The following is an 8429-nucleotide window of genomic DNA, read 5'->3' on the forward strand; positions in this document are numbered from 1 at the left end:
AAAGAAGCACACTTCTTTTTCAGTGGGTTAAGTAGATACCTTGCCCTCCATTAAGGCTCTAGGCTGGATTCAAAGACATTGTGGGGTCTGCAAGGCTCTCCCTCTGGCAATATCACCAGTGGCCCAGGCTGCTGCAGTCTTCTTTCACTTCACCCTCCAAAACTGATGCTTCTTTTTATTTCTGTGGTATCTGTTGTTACATCTCCTTTTTCATCTATGATTTTATTAATTTGGGTCTTCTCCCCCTTTTTTTGTTTTTTTGGAACAATGGTGTATCAGTTTTGCTTACTTTTTCAAGAAAACAGTTCCTTCATTTCATTGATCTTTCATATTCCTTTTTTTGTTTTAAATTTGTTTATTCTTTAATTTTTATTATTTCTTTCGGCTTCATTGGGGGGTTAGTTTTTTTCTTGTTTTTCTAAGTCCTTGAGCTGCATTGTTAAATTGTTTATTTGATGCCTTTCCAATTTCTTGATGTAGGCATCAATTGCTACAAATAAATAAATCAAATCTTAAAAAAAATTTGTTTTTACCCAATAATACAAAATACCCTGAGACAGGAAAAGTCAAAAAGTTAAAAACTATCTCTAGTGAAGAGATAAAATATAACTAAAACAAGAAAGGTCAAAGCACTAATTAAAATTTAAATGATCTTGCCTTTTGCAGAGTTCAAACTTTTCAGCCTAGCTAGAAGATGTGTCTATCTACACTAACCAGTTTCATCCTCTTTCCATCCTATGCCAGAGCCAGTTCACAACAGCTAATGTGAGCCAAGATTTTCAAGAACTCTATGAGTCCATTGTTAAACATAGCTATTATAGCTATTATTAATAATTAAATGATATAAACTTCCCTCTGTCTCCTTCATGTCCCTCAAGAGTTCTCCCCAACCCAACTGAGATCCCAAAGCACTTTGCAAGTACTTAGAACAAATCTGACATTGTTACTAATTATTGTTTTTACTAAAATATCCCCAGGACTATGAGTTGGTTGGTAAGATTTATCATTCTTAATGTGTCTCCTTTGCTATCAAAGGGCCAGGCACATGGTAGGGATGTAATCATTGTTTGGTACCTGAATGAGGTATAGAAATGAAATGAATTACAAATCTAGGCATCCTAACATAATGTCCTGTGGTACTTGAGCCTGAAATGGAAACCCATGTGGGCTGGCTGGTAAACCAGCTCAGGGCTCTCTTTAGCCTAGTTGACATTTTAGAAGCAGCGAGAGGATATTTGAATGGCTGGTGTGCACTTATAGCATGAGTACTTATGATGTGTGGGTTGATGGATGGATAAAATGGTCAGGAAGACTGGTAATTCCATAGATGTACCTGAGAAATATCCTTTCCTGTCTTCTAGATTTTCAGGAAGGTTGATAATAGAAATGTACCAGACTGGGGAAAACAAAGATTGCAAATCATTGCTTTTGATTTTAAACTATGCAACCCCAAGTATGGAACTGCTTGACCTAATTTCTGATTCCACAAACAGCTTTGGGGAAGTAGTCATTGCTAAGCCCTAGTCTTCCCAGAACAAGAACCAAATATCCCTGAGGACACCAAATGACACTACCACCCCAGCGCCAAGCTGGCACCAGCAAAGACGTAGGCTATTTGCAGAGAGCATGCCGCCTCTGCTGTGAGTGGGCAGTAAACTACCAGGGAGATGTGTGCTGCCTGCCTGGATACAGGGTTGCTAGGTGCTTCTGAAGTAGTGAGACCAAGGGGTGTACATTATTTCCCCCACACTTCTTATTTTACACAGTAACAGTTGTAGCCTGGAAACAAAAAGTGAAGAATAGCATCTGTGGTGTTAGGAATAATAGCCAGCCAAATGCCCTATGGGACAGAAGAAGTGGGGTTGAGGCTTTTATCAGGAATAGGAGAAACAAGTAATGTGATTTTGTTTCACCATAATTGCTTAAGCAGCCTGGGTGAGAACTAATTATGACTTCATCTGGCTCCACAGAAGCCCCACCTCTTCTCTTCTCCAGAATGGTACTAAAATATCGGCATTGCATCACCAGAAATCACTCCCATTGGTGGCCTTTCTTAAGGAAGGCAGCATGCTCTATCACTCTGAAGTCATTGGAATCTGTATAGACCCAGGAATTTACATCTTTCCAAGACAAATAAAATATCTCTGGTTCTCACTTGTCACTTGAAAACTCAGAGTGTTTGTCCATTATTATATCATAGAGAAGCATTGATTTTAAAATATGGGAGTGATAAAATGCAAAGAATGAAATACAGGATAAGTTATAGGCCTCATATCACTACAATAGTCCTGTTAAACTCATGAGGGGTTCTGGATTTCAGAACCAGGTGATTCATTAATAATAAGTTGACCCCGCCTGGCTCCTACCAGATTCCAATACCCCTATGGAGGCAGGTTTTTTGCTCAGAAAGCTGTTCACCTAATTCTAAAATGGACTGAGCTAACATTGTAAGTCAGAATCAGACTTAGATTACATCTAGTGTGGTAGTGCAAATTACAGATTTAGATGAAAATTAAATAATGCTTCTGTGACACACTTGCATATGTCTGCAATTTGAAGACTATTTTTGAGCAATGAATATGAAAGGAGTTGGTTTGTAAAAGTAGAAAGAGCATGGGTTGGCCTGTGCAGTGGCTCACTTGGCTAATCCTCCACCTGTGGCACCAGCACCCCGAGTTCTAGTCCCGGTTGGGGCAATGGATTCTGTCCTGGTTGCTCCACTTCCATTCCAGCTCTCTGCTGTGGCCCAGGAAGGCACTGGAGGACGGCCCAAGTACTTGGGCCCTGCACTTGCAAGGGAGGCTAGGAGGAAGCACCTGGCTCCTGGTTTCAGATCGGCACAGCACGCTGGTTGCAGTGCACCAGCCGTGGCGGCCATTTGGGGGGTGAACCAAGGGAAAAGGAAGACCTTTCTCTCTGTCTCTCTCTCTCACTGTCTAACTCTGCCTGTCAGCAGAAACCAAAAAAGAGCTGGCGTAGCCATCTTAATATCAGACAAAATAAACTTTAACATGAAAACAGTTAAGAGAGACAAAGAGGGGCAATACATAATGATTAAGGGATCAATTCAACAGGAAGATGTAACTATTATCAATGTATATGCACTGAATTACAGGGCACAGGGTTATTTAAAAGATTTGTTAAGGGACTTAAAGGGAGATGTAGACTCCAATACAACAGTATTGGGGGACTTCAATACTCCACTCTCAGAAATAGATCAACTGGACAGAAGATCAACAAGGAAACAGCAGATTTAAACGACACTATAACCCAAATGGATCTAACAGATATCTACAGAACTCTCAATCCTACACTTAAAGAATTTACATTCTTCTCAGCAGTACATGGAACCTTCTCTATGATTGACCACATACTAGGCCATAAAGCAAGTCTCAGCAAATTCAAAAGAATTAGAATCATACCATACAGCTTCTCAGACCACAGTGGAATGAAGCTGGAAATTAGCAACTCAGGAATCCCTAGAGCATATGCAAACACACGGAGAATGAACAACATGCTCCTGAATGAACACTGGGTAATTGAAGAAATCAAACGAGAAGTCAAAAACGTCTTGGAGGTAAATGAGGATAACAGCACAACATACCAAAACTTATGGGATACAGCAAACACAGTGTTAAGAGGAAAGTTTATAGCAATAGGTGTCTACATCAAGAAATTGGAAAGGCACCAAGTAAGTGAGCTTTCAATGCATCTCAAGGATCTAGAAAACTTGCAGCGAACCAGACCCAAATCTAGTAAGAGGAGAGAAATAATTAAAATCAGAGAAGAAATCAACAGGATTGAATCCAAAAAAAAAAAAAAAAATTACAAAAAATCAGCCAAAAGAAGAGCTGGTTATTTAAAAAAAAAAATAAGCAAAATTGACACCCCACTGGCCCAACTAACTAAAAAAAGAAGAGAAAAGACCCAAATCAATAAAATCAGAGATGAAAAAGGGAATGTTACAACAGACACCACAAAAATAAAAAGAATCATCAGAAATTACTACAAAGAGTTGTATGCCAGCAAACAGGGAAATCTATCAGAAATGGATAGATTCCTGGACACATGCAACCTACCTAAATTGAACCATGAAGACATAGAAAATCTAAACAGAGCCATAACTGAGACAGAAATTGAAACAGTAATAAAGGCCCTCCCAACAAAGAAAAGCCCAGGACCGCATGGATTCACTGCTGAATTCTACCAGACACTTAAAGGAGAACTAACTCTAATTCTTCCCAAACTATTCAGAACAATCGAAAAAGAGGGAATCTTCCCAAATTCTTTCTATGAAGCCAGCATCACCTTAATCACCTAAGCCAGAGAAAGATGCAGCTTGGAAAGAGAATTACAGACCAATAGCCCTGATGAATATAGACGCAAAAATCCTCAATAAAATTTTGGCCAATAGAATGCAACAACACATCAGAAAGTTCATCCACCCAGACCAAGTAGGATTTAACCCTGGTATGCAGGGATGGTTCAATGCTGGCAAATCAATCGATGTGATACAGCACATTAGCAAACTCCAGAAGAAAAACCATAGGATTATCTCAGTAGATGCAGAGAAAGCATTCGATAAAATACAATACCCTTTCATGATGAAAACTCTAATAAAATTGGGTATAGAAGGAATATTCCTCAATACAATCAAGGCAATTTATGAAAAACCTATGGCCAGCATCCTATTGAATGGGGAATAGTTGGAAGCATTTCCACTGAGATCTGGTACCAGACAGGGATGCCCACTCTCAACACTGCTATTCAATATAGTTCTGGAAGTTTTAGCCAGAGCCATTAGGCAAGAAAAATAAATTAAAGGGATACAAATTGGGAAGGAAGAACTCAACTTATCCCTCTTTGCAGATAATATGATTCTTTATTTAGGGGATCCAAAGAACTCTACTAAGAGACTATTGGAACTCATCGAAGAGTTTGGCAAAGTAGCAGGATATAAAATCAATGCACAAAAATCAACAGCCTTTGTATATACCAACAATGCCATGGCTGAGAAAGAACTGCTAAGGTCAATCCCATTCACAATAGCCACAAAAACACTCAAATACCTTGGAATAAACTTAACCAAGGATGTTAAAGATCTCTATGATGAGAATCACAAAATCTTAAAGAAAGGAATAGAAGAGGATACCAAAAAATGGAAAAATCTTCCATGCTCATGGATTGGAAGAATCAATAGCATCAAAATGTCCATTCTCCCAAAAGCAATTTATAGATTCAAAGTGATACCAATCAAAATACCAAAGACATTCTTCTCAAATCTGGAAAAAAAATGATGCTGAAATTCATATGGAGACACAGGAGACCTCGAATAGCTAAAGCAATCTTGTAAAATGTAAACAAAGCAGGAGGCATCACAATGGCAGATTTCAGGACATACTGCAGGGCAGTTGTAATCAAAACAGCATGGTATTAATACAGAAACAGATGGATAGACCAATGGGACAGAATAGAAACACCAGAAATCAATCCAAACATCTACAGCCAACTTATATTTGATTCATGATCTAAAACCAATTCCTGGAGATAGGATAGTCTATTCAATAAATGATGCAGGGAAAACTGGATTTCTACATGCATAAGCATGAAGCAAGACCCCTACCTTTCATCTTAAACAAGAATCCACTCAACATGGATTAAAGATCTAAATCCACGACCAGACACCATCAAAATATTAGAGAACTTCGGAGAAACCCTGCAAGATGTAGGCACAGGCTAAGGTTTCTTGAAAAAGACCCCGGGGGCACAGGCAGTCAAAGCCAAAATTAACACTTGGGATTGCATCAAACTGAGAAGTTTCAGTATGGCAAAAGAAAGAGTCAGGAAAGTGAAGAGGCAACCGACAAAATGGGAAAAAATATTTGCAAACTATGCAACAGATAAAGGGTTAATAACAAGAATCTACAAAGAGATCAAGAAACTCCACAAAAACAAAATAAATAACCCACTTAAGGGATGGGACAGGACCTCAATAGACATTTTTCAAAAGAGGAAAGCCAAATGGCCAACAGACACATGAAAAAATGTTCAGGATCACTAGCAATCAGGGAAATACAAATCAAAACCACAATGAGGTTTCACTTCACCCCAGTTAGAATGGCTCATATTCAGAAATCTACCAACAACAGATGCTGGCGAGGATGTGGGTTAGGGGGCCACTAACCCACTGTTGGTGGGGATGCAAACCTGTAAAGCCACTATGAAAGTCAGTCTGGAGATTCCTCAGAAACCTGAATATAACCCTACCATACAACCCAGCCATCCCACTCCTTGGAATTTACCCAAAGGAAATTAAATTGGCAAACAAAAAAGCCGTCTGCACCTTAATGTTTTTTGCAGCTCAACTCATGATAGCTAAATCCTGGAATCAACCTAAATGCCCATCAACAGTAGACTGGATAAAGAAATTATGGGACATGTACTCTATAGAATACTATACAGCAAAAAAAAAAAAAAAAAAAAAAAAAAAAAAAACCAATACAAAAAACAATGAAATCCGGTTATTTGCAACAAAATGGAGGAATCTGGAAAACATCATGCTGAGTGAAATAAGCCAGTCCCAAAGGGACAAATATCATATGTTCTCCCTGATCAGTGACAACTAACCGAGCACCTAAAAGGAAACCTGTTGAAGTGAAATGGACACTATGAGAAACACTGACTTAATCAGCCCTTGTCCTGACTGTCAAGGCACAATTTAATACTTTATCTCTTTTAGTATTTTGTTTTGTTCTACTTAATACTATTGGTTGAATTCTGTAATTAACACACAATTATTCTTAAGTGTTTAAATTTAACTGAAAAGTGATCTCTGTTAAATAGAAGAGTGGGAATAAGAGTGGGAGGAGATGTACAATTTGGGACATGCTCTATCCGACTTGCCCCAAACAATAGAGATAGAAATGTTTCAGGGAATTCCAATTCAATCCCATCAAGGTGGCATGTACCAATGCCAACTCACTAGTCAAAGTGATCAATTTCAGTTCACAATTGATCCTAATTGTTTTTTCAAAAAAACAATTCTTAATTTCAAGATCTTTTCTTTTTTTATATTCAGTTTTGCTTATTTCTTCTCTAATTTTAATTATTTCTTTCCTTCTACTAATTTTGGTAATGCTGGCATCCCATATGGGCACTGGTTTGAGACCCAGCTGCTCCACTTCTGATTCATCTCCATGCTAATGCACCTAAGAAAGCTTATTTTTTTCTTTCTATCTTCATATTGCCTTCTTTACACATGTGTCAAATCTCCTCATGTCTTTTTTTTAATTCATTTTTTAAGGAATACAAATTGTATAAGTACAACTTTAGGAGTATAGTTATTCTTCCCACCATACCTGCCCTCCTAACCACACTGCCACACCTACTCCTCGTCCCTCTGCTCTTGCCAGTCTCATTCTTCATTAAGATTCATTTTCAATTAACTTTGTACACAGAAGTCCAACTCTATACTAAGTAAAGGTTTTAACAATTTGCACACATACACACACACACAGATACAAAAGAAATACTGCATGGGGATTTAATGCACAGTGACTCTTGTTGTTAATTTAACATTTAACACTCTTATGTATGTTGTCAGTGAACGCACGAGACTCTTGACATGTGCTGCCAAGGTTGTGGAAGCCTTTTGAGTCCACTAACTCTGTCAATGTTTGGACAAGGCCATGGGCAAAGTGGAAGTTCTCTCCTCCCTTCAGAGAAGAGTATATCCACTTTTTTCTGAAGAGAGGAGAGAACTTCCACTTTGTGTATGACCCTGTCTAAAAATCGACGGAGTTTGTGAACTCAAAGGTTTCATATCCTTGGCAAGCTCATGTCAAGAGTCGTGGGTGATCACTTATGTCATAAATAAGAGTGTCAGTTGTTAAATCAACAACAGGAGATACTTTGCACTTGCTCCCTATGTTAGACCTCTGTCCTTAATTAGTTGTACTATGAGAATTAATGGTAAAACTTGTCTTCAAACTGTACTTTATACTAAAATTTCTGTGTGGGTGCAAATAGTAGAAATCTCTACTTACCATAGAGTTGGTATTCTGTATATAAAGTCAATTACAAATGAATCTTAATGGAAAATGAAATGGGAGAGGGAGTTGGAGGTGGGATGGGAGAGCATGAATGGAGGGAAGAAACAGTATTTCCCTAAAAGCTGATCATATAAAAATTTGTGCCCTTGGAAGTAAGTCTGTAGGAATGTATGCAGAACTATACAGCTTTACAGTTACAAACTTCCTCCTCCCTCTCTTATTCCCACTCATATTTTTCACTGAGATCTATTTTCAACTGACTTTATACACATGTGATTAACTCTATGTTAAGTAAAGAGTTCAATAAATAGTATGAAGAAAAAAAAACAAAAAAATACCAAAAAAACAAAGCTGTTCCTTGAGAGGCAATACAAAGGC

Source organism: Lepus europaeus, chromosome 2 (genome assembly GCF_033115175.1).
Source record: "Lepus europaeus isolate LE1 chromosome 2, mLepTim1.pri, whole genome shotgun sequence".
NCBI lineage: Eukaryota > Metazoa > Chordata > Mammalia > Lagomorpha > Leporidae > Lepus > Lepus europaeus.